At 39.0% G+C, this 13,558-nt stretch overlaps 1 long non-coding RNA gene across 1 annotated transcript; it reads right to left on the reverse strand.

The window, feature by feature from the left end:
- Positions 1-2,436: 2,436 nt before the first annotated feature.
- On the reverse strand, positions 2,437-12,134 carry LOC140596076 (uncharacterized). The gene is made up of 2 exons (XR_011998108.1): positions 11,967-12,134; positions 2,437-2,958 (listed from the first exon to the last, which is right to left on the reverse strand). It is a non-coding gene; the product is annotated as an uncharacterized lncRNA (long non-coding RNA).
- Positions 12,135-13,558: the final 1,424 nt, after the last annotated feature.

Genomic DNA, 13,558 nt, shown 5'->3' on the forward strand with positions numbered 1-13,558 from the left:
GGGATCAATACTGGAGCCCTAGGCATATGCTTAACCAACTGAGACACCCAGGCGCCCCAAGTCCTTTGCCCATTTAAAAATCAGGTCGGGTTTTCTCTTTTGTTTTATTTTGTGCTATTGAGTTGTATGAGTTCCTTATGTATTTTGCACATTAACTCCTTATCACTTACTCGTCTGAAAATATCTTCTTCCAATTTGTAGGTTGCCTTTTCATTTAATTGTTTCTTTTGCTGTGCAGAGGCATTTTGCTTTATTGTAATCCCACTTGTTTATTTTTGCTTTTGTTGCCTCCACTTTTGGTGTCATCTCCTAAAATTCATGGCCAAGGCCAATGTCAAGAGTTTTTTCCCGATGCCTTCTTCCAGAAGTTTTGTAGTTTTAGGTCTTACATTTAAGTCTTTAATTCATTTTCAGTTAATTTTTTATATGGTATAATATATGGGTCCAGTTTCATTATTTTGTATGTGGATATCCAGTTTTCTCAGCAGCATTTATTGAAAAGATTATTGTTTCCCCATTGTGTATTTTTGGCACCCTGGTTGAAAATTAGTTGGTCATGTACACTCGGTTTTATTTCTGAGCTCTCTATTCTGTTTCATTGTTCTATGTGTCTATTTTTATGCTGTTACTGTTCAATTTTGGTTACTATGGCTTTCTAATATAATTTGAAATAAAGAAGTGTGATATTCCCAACTCTGTTGTTTGATCTCAAGACTGTTCTAGCTATTTGGATTCTTTGATGGCTCCATAAGAATTTTAGAATTATGTTTTCTATTTCTACAAGAAATGCCATTGGAATTTTGATAGGGTTTGTGTTGGATCTGTCTATAGCTTTGAGTGTCCTAGGTTCTTTACATAAGTTAGCTCATTTGTTTTCACCACAAATTTATGTGTTTGGTGCTGTTATCTCCATTTTACCAATGAGAAAACTGAGACTTAAAGAGTAAAAATGGTGCACATATCGCTAGCAAACATCTGGATTCAAATCTGAATTCAGCTCTGAACCCTGAAGCCTGGGCTCCTTCCTCTCGATAGAATGAGGTTCAGGCTGGATATAGAGAGTTTATATCATGGTGTCCTAAGTCCTAAAACTGTATTTCAAAAGATCATTTTAAGCTTAGAAATGAAAGGAAAAGCTTCTGGTAGATGGAAAGTTGCTTACAAGAGCAATGTGTGTCCCATCACCACCGCCTCCATTAAATCTGTTCAGTAACATCTGTAGTTTGTAAACAGTTTGTCAAAGGGGTGGGGAAGAGGGGTAGGAGTATAGTTGCCCAGGATCTTGCATTCACAAAAAGTCTTAAAGCTGGTCTTTGATATTATCATTTAATTAAGTTATACCCTCAGTCACAGAGATATATTGATAGAATATTTAATATTCAACTTTGAACTGTTTATCCCATCATGGACACAGTCTGAATGCACTACAGAGTAGTACATATGTACATATTTTTATATTTAGTTCCTCTTTCCCTTTGTAGAAAGGCCACAACACTACTTTGGGATTCAATTATTTCATTTTTATTTTTTATTTAAAAAAGTTTTTTTAAGAATTTACTTATTTCTTTGAGAGAGAAAACAAGCAGTGAGGATGGGCAGAGGGAGAGAGAGAGAGCAAGAAGCTGACTCCCTGGTGAGCAGGAAGCCCCATGAAATGAGGCACTCAATCCCAGGATCCAGAGATCATGACCTGAGCCAAAGGCAGACACTTAACTAACTGAGCCACTCAGTCACCATTATTTTTATTTTTTATTCTCTTTATTCTCTTTATTTATTTATTTTTAAATTCCAGTATATGTAACTGCATTATAATAAAACTAATATTCTATCAGTTTCAGATGTACAGTATAGTGCTTCAACAATTCTATATATTACTCAGTGTTCATCATAGTAAGTGTACTCTTAATCCCCTTCATATATTTCAAGAAGTGCTTTTTTTAAAATAACACCAATATATTGCAATCTTAGCATAAATATATTGCAATATATTTATGCAGCCTTAAAAGTGTAATTTATTAAACATAGGCAATGGGTTTATTTTAAGAAGTCTTATAATCTTGTTATAACACTTTTTTTTCTTCTTCCTCTTCTCCCCCTTACTATCTTTAATACACTGCATTTAATATACTGAATTCCAGATTTAGTATCTTGGGCTTACCTTGACTTCTCAGGGGCTTTGTGAGGGAATCCTGTAGCACAGCAAAGCCTTATCTACATCCACAAATATACCAAGGCAAGGGAAAAAGAATTCTGAGAAAATAAGATATTTTATCTTTCCTATGATAAATAAGTGTTCCAGATGCAGGGTTTAAGCTGTGCACTAATTCCATTCTGGGCGCTTTTGGAATCCCGCAACGCAGTAAGGGAATGTGTAGTAAGCTACTCCAGGTTGCCCTCAATCATATCTACGTGACAACATAAAAAGTGTTCTAAATGGAAAAGGCTAACACAAACAATCTTTAATGTTCAGTATGTTCCAATACAAGCCCCACCCTGGGTCAGAAAGCAGCAACACCACACTCCCGTCTACAAAAAATTTGCCAAAAGGTGGGGCTTGGGAAAGTTTCAGGAAATGCAGCCAGGATTGTAGGCAAGCACGTAGCCTTCTATTCTTCATATTTCTCATTTCTCTGGAACTATATTGGTTCACCTGTTCATTTCCTCTGTGCGTGTGTGCGTGCATGCACTGTTCATGTAAACATCTGGGCTTGGCATCTGTTCTGGCTACTTTCACCCAGTTTCATCTTCATCAGATTTCCACACTTCTTGGAAATTTGGCTTTCCAGATGTCTCTTTTTCCATTGACAGTGTTGGTGTGAAGTTTGTTCTGAGTCACCTCCATTCTGAAACACGATGAGGACCAAGGTGTAGCCTCAACAACAGTGGCTGGTCAGAGTGTGTGGCTATGGACTGTGTGTGTAGGTGTGAGTCGGGGAAGGGGGCAGTCTGTCCATCCATCTGTTTAGAGAGAGGAAAGAGTGAGAGGAGGAGAAAGGAGGTGAGAAAGAAAGAAATGGGCAGGGGTGTTAGGATACCTGTTCTTCTCTCCAAAAAGCAACATTTCCTTCACACCAAGGACTGTTAAAACGGTCACATCAAAATATCTTTGGAATATGTACCAATGTAATGTATAACAGTACTTTTAATTAATTAATTAATTAATTAATTAATTAATTAATTTATGAGAGACACACAGAGAGACAGAGAGAGGCAGAGACACAGGCAGGGGGAGAAGCAGGCTCCATGCAGGAGCCCGACGTGGGACTCGATCCCACCTCTCCAGGATCATGCCCTGGGCTGCAGGTGGTGCCAAACCGCTGCGCCACCGGGGCCACCCTCTAACAGTACTTAAAAAAAAAAAAAAAAGAAAAAAGAAAAACAAAAAAAAACACTGCGATGAAATACACATAACATACAATTCGCCATCTTAACTTTTTTTTAAAAAGATTTTATATATTTATTCATGAGAGACACATCAAACCGCTGAGCCCCCCGGGCTGCCCCATCTTAACTATTTTTAAGGGTACAGTTCAGTGATGTCAAGAAGTGCGTTCTCATCGTGGGGCTGCCATCGATATTGCCCCTCTTCTGAACTGTTAGTACTGACTTTTGAGGATAAATGACCTTAGCTTAAGTTGAGACTCTGACACTTAATGGAATCACTTTTGTCTGAGGCTTCTGTCTGTCTCACGTATAAATTTTTTTAAGCAAACTTACAGGATTGGTGTGAGGATTAAATAATTAATGTTTGTAAAATTTGTAAAACAAATACCTGTGTGAGGGGGTGGAGGGGTAAAGGGAGAGAGAGAATCTTAAGCAGGCCCCACATCCAGTGAGGAGCCCGATGCAGGGCTCAGTCTCACAACTCTGAGATCATGACCTGAGCTGAAATTAAGTCCACACTCAACCGACTGAACCAGCCAGGTGCCCCTAAATGATATTCTTACTGTTATTATTATGACTTCCTGGAATTCTAGCCACTTGTTACTTCTCTGTGAATGAGATGATCCCAAAGCCTTCTACAATCGTCTACTGACATCTTGTCCCTCACTCCTAGATCTTTGGCAAACATTCCCTGTTGCTCCACAGATTTTTTTACATTATTATTATTATTATTATTATTATTATTATATTTTAGAACTGTGGGTCATTTCCTATAGCAGGGAAATGGGCCCAGAGGGGGGAAAGAAAAAGAAAAAAAGTAGCTGCCAAAGCAATCAAAGAACAGTCGTTAGCACAACTCTGTTCCAACACATTCAAATTATCAAATTATCTCAACAACTAGAGCAGCAAATGCTCTGAAACAGTGGGGCGGGGCCAGGGTCTGGGCAGCCAGTTCCTAGCACAGCTTTGGCAGGGCAACCTCCATCCAAAAAGTCAGACTCAAAGACTGTGCCTTGGTTTCCAAGACACAGTATGCATGCCTCACTGAGATAAAAGTCCTGCTCCAGTGGACCCAAACTCTTCAAACTCCTCTCTGGCTCTGTCTGTGTCCTCTCTCACCCTCAGGTTCAGTCTTTCCATTCTTGGCTCTTGAGCCTAGTGCAAGCTCTATTTGGGACATCCTTTCTCCACCAACCCCGTACCCCCCCCCCCCCCGCCGCCCTTTTTTTTTTTTTGCTCAACAAACTTATTGATCCTTTGCAAGGTCTGGGCAGAAGCATTCTCTTTCCCTTGCATTCAGTCTGACCCCGTCTGGGTTCCAGTCTCCTGATCTACTCTCCCCTAAATCTGTGGGCCTACCTGCACATTAGAATCACCTGGAAAGTTTGTTGATACACAAATCACAAGACTCTACTTTCAGACTATCTGTTTCAGAAGATTTAGGAGGCCCAAGAATTTGCATTTCTATAAGTTCCTAGATGAGGTTGATGCTGTTTTTCTAGGGAACAGAATTTAAGGCCTACTGCCGTAGTCTAATATACTGTGTCTAAGTAATTTTGTTTGTTTCTCCCTTCTGGACAGTGACTTCTGTATAACAGGATGTGAACAGAGTCCCAAGATTAGAGTACATAGTGAAGGCATAAAAACATTTCCTGATACCGGAGCCCTTCCAGGCTCAGCAGTCACAGTAACCATGACCATCCACAGTCCACTTCCTCTGTAGGCTCCATTATGAGAGATTTCTGAAGCATGACTCAATATATATTTCTGTCCAATCCCTCTAACTGACATGCTGCAGGAGTCATGGTATGAGTCCATTGACCACGTGTGGGATTTCCCAAGGATTTTGGAAATCTCCCTTCAAATCCCCTTGCTTCAGTGAATTTTCCATCACATGTGCCTCAAAGGTAAGAACGATAAAACACTGTTTTCCTGTGGATAAATCACCAATTGTGTAAATGTCTGTCATTGACTTTGCTATTAGGAGCCACAAAAAGAGAGGGGAAGCTACATGAGGTTTATCTTAAAATTTTGGTAAAATATTTTCCACATATAAATTATTTATATTTCTGGTAAAGGGTAGGGAGCAAGAAAGGCAGAATTCTATGTCAAGGAAAATATAGTGTTATGGAAAGAAAAGCCCCTTTGAATGTGACCTAATGGTAGTTTTTCATGGGACTAATTCTCTTCCACCTACTACTCTACTCTCCATATCTGCTTTCATACAGATGACATGACAATTTAAAATCTAAATCTACCAAATTCGGGGGAAAAATGGCTTGTTCAACTTCCGTTAAACACTTGAAGCTGGGAACCAAAGTGCTGCTTCCCAAAAGTGTTCTGGTTTCATTTTCACATGTGAAACTTGTAGGAGTTAAGATAGTCTTTTAAACTGTGCTGATAATTTCTATTAAGAAATTGCTAATAATTTCTACAGTGGTAGCTGATGAAGCTCATCCTGGCTCTGTATTTTCCAAGACTTCTGTAAAAGAAATTTCAGTTTCCTCAAGCGAGGTTAGAAGTCAGCTTTTCTGTCTAGGACTAAAAAAGATGAAGCAAGGCAATAGGAGTGATCCAGCTCCCTCATTACATATTTTCTTTTTCTTTTTTTTTTTTTTTGCAAATGTTGCCCAGTCCTTATGGGGTCACCCAATTCAATTTCTTTTATTTCTTTATTAACATCATAATTACCAGGTCACATGTGTTCATGTACAAGGAGCTGAGTTCAAAATGACGATTCCAGTTCATACCTCATGAATGATCAACAGTTAACTTACAGATAGTCAGAAAAAAAAATATAGTGAACAACACTATCTTTCAAGTGTTGACTATATTTCAAGTCATTTTTACCTATACACAAGTCATAGCTTTTAACGGTAACTAAGGTTGACAAATGGAGGCATAAACACAGGAAAGATTGTAGGTGTTAAGTTGCAGGCTTTCATACCTCCAAGCACCGGACCGGAGCATGCTAGACCTCGGGATTACACATCTTTATACCAGATTCTACAAGAAGCCCTTAGACAAAGCTGGGCATCTCCCTGGGGTGTTAGTTTAATGGTATGTTGAAATATTACTTTTATGGTGCACTAAAATAATCAAGAAAAAACTATTCGGTAGGAAGTGCTGTTTAAATCTTTACATTAAAACAAATGCTTTCAAAAGAATTGTACCCTTGTATGGGCCATCGGGCTTCTACTGGTGGTCCCCCATCCCTAGGCCCCAAATGCTCTCCTATGCCATTAGAGGTACTCTGGTTGCAAGAGTGAGAAGTGCCGGTGTACCATGATTTCTGCTGACTTCTACTCACTCCTGTCAGCTCTGCTGTGTTTACCAATATGTTGCAGATAAGTGTGTGTTTATATTTTGTCTCCTGCTAGAGGAGGCACTCTGTGAGGACACACACTGTGTCGTTTAAATCTACCCCTTCCACTGTGCTCAGCACATGGCTTACTGCACTACAAACAGAGTAAGACCCATTAACTCCGGGACAGATGTTACTTTGGGAATATTCCAGTACAGAACTGATGACAAGCAAAATTGTGGAGGAGTTGCTGTCAAAGTTCTCTCACCCGGAGAATACACTGTTAGAGAATACAGAGAATACACCCAGAGAATACAAAGTTCTCAAACCACCCACTTCCACACTCTGCTTCCAGGGCCCAAGACCCTCATTGTCTTTTCTCCCTTCCCCTTTCCAAAACTCCTTCTGATTTGTCTTTTGTGACATCACATAAATGATTAATAAAACCTGGGAGTGTTTCCCCCAAGAGAAAAATACATATTTGAAGAGGGAACAAATTTTTAGACCAAAGAAAATGGCAGGCATCAGTCATTCATTGGAGAGAAATTATTTTTGTCATAGAGCATTCCCAGTTCTCTTAACACAGAGACAATTACATATTCCAATGACTTATAAGGCCAGACTTGAAGTAATCCTTTGCTGGATCACATGCGTCAGACTGAACTTACTTTTTCATGGAAAAAAAGAGAGAGAGAGAGAAAAAGATTTTCAAAGTCCAAAATAAGCAGTCTGTAACAGATAGCACTGTAGAAACCATTGGGATTAATTACATCAATGTAAGCCTTATGGCAGACAAAGTTCCATTCTCTGATATTTAAAGAAAGCCTCTTTATCCTGATGAGTCTCATTTTCCTTGTCTATTAAAGGAGTATCTTAGACAGTTATAACAGAGATTATTTAACAGTGTATTCTCTGGGTGCCAGGAACTTTCCTTAGTGCTTTCCATGAAGTAAAGTCATTTAATTCTCGCATCAACCCTAAAAAGTAGCTACTATTATTTTTTTTATTTAAATTGAATTTGCCAACATACCATACATTATGAGTTTCAGATGTAGTTTTCAAATTTTTTTTTTATTTTTTATTTTTTTATTTATGATAGTCACAGAGAGAGAGAGAGAGGCAGAGACACAGGCGGAGGAAGAAGCAGGCTCCATGCACCGGGAGCCCGATGTGGGATTCGATCCCGGGTCTCCAGGATCGCGCCCTGGGCCAAAGGCAGGCGCCAAACCACTGCGCCACCCAAGGATCCCCAGATGTAGTTTTCAATAATTCATCAGTACTATTATTTTTTAAAGATTTTATTTATTTATTCATGAAAAACAAAGAGAGAGGCAGAGACATGGACAGAGGGAGAAGCAGGCTCCTTGCTGGAAGCCCAATGCAGGACTCGATCCCCAGACTGGGATCATGTCCTTAGCCAAGGCAGCTCAACCGCTGAGCCACCCAGGGGTCCAATAGTATTCTTTTTTTTTAAGTTTTAAAGTTTTAAGTTTTTAAGTTTTATTTATTTGTTTGAGAGAGAGTGAGCATGGGGAGGGGCAGTGAGAGAGGGAGAGAGGACAGTCTCCTTGCTGAGCCCGGAGCCTGACTCAGGCCTGGAGACCACAACACTAAGTTCATGGCCTGAGCTGAAACCAAGAGTTGGAGGCTTAGCCAACTGAGCCACCCAGGAGCCCCAGAAGTTGGTACTGTTATTATCCTCAGTTTACAGATGAGGACACTGAGGCAGAAGAGGTTATACAGCTTATCCAAGGTCCTACCTGGACTAATGGCAGAGCAAGATTCAAACTCTGATATCAAATTCCAGAGCCTACATTCTTGCCACCTCCCATTAACTACAAAGCTCTTCTAGAACTAAAAATCTGTGACTCTTTTTTTTTTTTAAGATTTTATTTATTTATTCATGAGACACAGAGAGAGAGAGAGAGAGAGAGAGAGAGAGAGAGGCAGAGACACAGGCAGAGGGAGAAGCAGGCTCCATGCAGGGAGCCCGATGTGGGACTCGATCCCCCTTCTCCAGGATCACACCCTGGGCCGAACTCCCCGCTAAAATGCTTAGCCACCCGGGCCGCCTGTGAATCTTTTTCATTCACCCTTGCTACCTGTCTAATGTCACAGCAAAAGCTTATAAAGGGTCATAACAAAGAAACTTCACGATATGAAACACCTGCATAATGAAGAAATTACGATGACCATATGTGCCTTGTTTGTCCAACTTTCTCAGTCTATAATAATGATTTGAGAAAGAGTTATCTAAACCTCTTTGTTTTCAGGCTATTTCAAAGTTGTATAGTATGTGGATTGTGGAGGAATACAAAGGCCACTAATATAAAATCATGGATGTTAAAAAAATTTTTTCCCTTCTTTGTTGATGTTGGTGGAATGGATGAGTTTGTTGCATGTAATCCCAGTGCACATGCAGGTTGGCAACTGCCAGGATACTCAAGGTCATACCTAGAATTGGAGAGCTGTAAGTGTCCTTGGAAGTTATCTAGCCCAAATTCTACATTACAAATTAGATCTAGTTTTCACTTGGGAAGACTTTTCATAAGTCCTTCATTGGTGCTTCTGAAATGTATTTTCAGAATAGATTCACATTAGCAGGCTCCATCTTGTTTGAGCACTGTCCTTGAAGGAAAAAAATGATCAACATTCTCTAAACAGAAACCAATTTGGGAAAACATTCACTGAAAAAAGAGATAGTGCCAAAAATATTTCATGGGAGACTTGAAATATTTCTGTTTAGCAATAACATTCTTACCCAGCTTCCTCAACTTGGGTTAACCTGATCCCACTATTGATAGCATATGTTTATCTTTGCAGCTACCAATTCTGCCAAACCCATCAACTACCCACATCTTCTTCCTACTTTTGAACCATGTACTCTCAGTGACACTGAAACTTTGAGCAAGCTTGCACATAGGATTGGGAGGATATCATTTCCCAAGCCGTGAAATATGTGTCAAAGACAATCTCTTACATTAGCCCCATTCTCATATGAAATAATTATACCACTCAATTTCTCACTTATGATTCCCCAATGAATAATGGCCCTTCCTTAGTAACTCCCTGGGTGGTTCTTCTAAAATATTTAAGCTAAGAAAAGTTTATACTATGATACTTACCCACCTTCCACATTCTAGTGTTTAGGCCTCGGTTTAACTTATAAAATAAAAACGTAAACATGGACTTACTTTACCTTCATGCAGCCCTAATTCAGATAAACTGGTCAGATAAATCTGGCTTCCAACCCTAGGTCTGAAGGTATAACCTTCAGCAAGTTGTTAAATAAAGGAGTTTCTAGTTCCTCCTGTGCAAATTCGGGCTAATTATAACTACCTTGAAGAATTAACCAATATAATGAGTGTATGAACAGTAATCAACACACAATAGACATTCAATAAATAGTACAATTGTTATCACTACCATTTGCTGAAAGAATTACTCAGAGTTGTTTATTTTGAAGACCTAAATCAGCTTCCAATGGGTCAAGAGTAGCAATGAGCTATGTCAAACATTCTAATTATTTGAAAGTATGAATATTTGTAATTTGTTGGGAAGTTGATAAGGAAGACAACCTGACATGGAGGACAACATCCTATCTCACATGTTATTGGCACTGCCATAAGACAGCATTTCTTCTAATGATTTAGGAAGCTGTATCATGTATGAGAACATAAATGCTGTCATTTAGATATGCCAACCATTCCACCAGGGTTCTGACTCAGAAAATGTAAGAAGTTATGACTACTCTTTCATGTCATGAGTCTAACTTTATATATTAGTAATACAAGACTATAGTTTTATTAGTTCTGTTCTTTTTTCTTTTTCTTTTTTTTTTTTAATTTCAATACTTAGCTTATCATTTTCACGTGTGCTACCTTATTTAATCCTAACAACTGTAAGATTGGCATTATTACTCCCCATCAGCATTGTCAGCTACTTATTGGCTGTCAGCTATCAGAAGAAGGAAGTGTTCTGTATAACCACTGCAGACAAAGGCATTTTTTCTGGCAATGGGGCAGCTATGAGTTGTTATTAGCCAGCACTTCTAGCAGCTGAGGGATAGGTGGATGGCCTGGGAGAAAGGGGATAGGGATGGGCACCAGCAGGATCTACTATAATCCCATTTTGCAGGGGGAAAATGAAAATCAGAACATTTACATGACTTTACTATGCTCACATATCTGATAATGGAAAGCCAGATCCCAAATCAAACTGCCTGATTCCAAGTCAGGTTCTTTTTCTACCATACCACAGCTGGTTTACTGAAGGATCCTGGAGGGGCAGTTATGAATTTATATGAACCTATTATGAAGTGGTAAGTTAAGAGAATGAGTTAAGTGCATTACTCACTGTAAAAAGTAGTAGTTCCTTTAGATTTCCCTACAGTAGCCCTTATCAACTTCAGCTATTATCCCCTTTACTTTTGTTTTATGGGACTTAGAAAAATCCATGGACATTCTGTCCATGTAATCCATGATTGTACGCACCTTGATCTCAAGTCTTCTCAGAAATTCATTCCAAACTTGAGTCTTGTTCCTTGTCTGACCTGATAGAGTAGTTTTTCATTTCCTTGGAATAAAATTCAAGTTTGAAGTCTGACCACAGAAAGCCTGATGTTCAACAAGTCTGTTCTTGTATGCTTTATGTCTTATAGATTAGTTTGGATGACATCCACAGTGAGCACTTGAACTGTGACCTCTCTAAGGCATCACAATGATTGAATGGCCAGCACCTAAATTCAGTAAATTAAGGATGCTATTTTGTCTAGGGCATTACACAGGCATAGGCTTACAAGGAGATCCTTACTCTCATGACAATTTCACATTTAAGACAAAAGTGGAGAAATGCCTGAGATATAGAAAACACTGGAGCTAAGAGGAAAGAAGTTTATTCTAACTGAGAGGACTGGGAAAGGTTTCTTGGAAAGGAATGCAAATAAATTAAATTTTGAATATTGAAGAAAATTTGAAAGACAAATATTTCCTTCCCAAAAGCAAAGGTGAGAACTGAAATCAGGAACTAAAGCAAGTAGATAAATATTTGGAACCAAGATCTAACAACATTAAGTTCAGAAATACAATAAGGGTCAGATTTAGGACCCAGAGGATAAACAAATCTAAAATCAAAACCAAAACCTGGAGTCACAACTAAAGACTGATAGATAACCAAAACAAAACCCAGAAAAATGACAAAAGCAAAATGAAAACTGAAGATAATATGGAAAGTTTGACACAGAGTCTTTTATTGAAAGAGTTTTCTGAACTTAAGTTACCTTGGCATCATCTGGTCCGAAGTCACCTTGAGGCTTCTAATTGGGACCTGACTACTACTTTTAGGGATGGTGGCTTATGAAGACTTTCTGTCCAAGAATCGCTTTGGAGGAGCAAAACATCTTACTTGCTCACATTCCTAGAACAAGTCCACTGATCAGAGAACAAGATCCTCTTAGCCCAGTCTGGGTTCTGGAAAGTACAAAAAGAAAAGTCATCTTCTCTGATATCTTAGGTCTAATATCACAAGTTAGCAATGGCCTATAACATCATAGGGTTTTTCTTCCTTCCTTCTTTTCTCCCTCCCTCCCTCCCTATCTTCCTTCCTCTCTCCCTTTCTTGTTTCCTCCCTCTCTCTCTCCCTGTCTCCCTCACCCCTCACCTTTCTTTATTTCTTCCTTTTTAACTGTCCCTTAGCATCTCTTTTGTGCCTAGTGGCCTAGGTATTATCACATTGAAACTAATCTCAACTACTTGAGTGTCCTAATTTGAAGTAAAAAAAAGAAGAAGAAGAAGAAGAAGAAGAGGAGGAGGAGATATGGGGGAAAAGAGTAAGAAGGAGATACTTAGGGTCAAATCTGAAAGCATTCCTTTCAGAGAGCGGAGGCGTCAGGACACCTACGCATAACGTAGCTGAAGTCAAGATTCAGGGCTCTCCAGGTGAAGCAGGAGAAAGAGAGAGGAGTGGGAAATAGTATTTCCAAGTGCCTATTTGAACCATTATTTTGCATGGTCATCTCCGTTTAATCCTCTTCATGTTGTAAGTTGGTAAGTTTCCAAAAGTAAATTTACTCAGAATGAAAAACATGCTTCCTTTAACTATATGAATCCAACCTCAAGTGTAGCTCAGTTTGGTATTTTGGACCAAGTAGAGGATCTTTACTGACCTTTCTTTACTCCCAGATAAATTAAGAATCTTTGCTCTGGGGCACCTGGATGGCTCAGTTGGTTAAGCATTTGCCTTCTGCTCAGGTCATGATCCCAGAGTCCTGGGATAGAACCCCATATCATATTCCCTGTTCAGAGGGGAACCTGCTTCTCCCTCTTCCTCTCCCTCTGCCACTTTCTTGCTCTCTCTCTCTCTCTCTCTTAAATAAATAAATGAAATCTTAAAAAAAATCTCTGCTCTTATGAGATTAAAAATCTAATTTGTTTGATTTTTACACAATTGAATAGCAGATATAGCCTAATTCATGAATGGAGAAGGAATAAGAAGTATATCATATGTTTCTGTTTTTATTGGACTATTTCCCATAACTGATATCACAGTTCTAAGAAAACCACTGGTATAACAAAGTATAACCATATACAGTCCCTGGGGATGAAAACCATTACTGATAAGTGTTGCTTCTTCAACATTGAGGGATACTAATTTCATATAAAGATCTAAACAGTTTAGCTTTTGCTTATCCACTGTGTAGAACATTTAATTCAACAAAGATTTGAGTATTTGAGTATTTCAAGATGTTATTGAAGTAGCTAGAGTTTCACAAGACTGTTTTCAAAACATTTCGCCTACAGATTCAAGATAACAATAAGGGGCACCTGGGTGGCTCATTTGGTTCTTCTGGCTGAGGTGATGATCTTAAGGTTC

This window comes from Vulpes vulpes, chromosome 2 (genome assembly GCF_048418805.1).
Source record: "Vulpes vulpes isolate BD-2025 chromosome 2, VulVul3, whole genome shotgun sequence".
NCBI lineage: Eukaryota > Metazoa > Chordata > Mammalia > Carnivora > Canidae > Vulpes > Vulpes vulpes.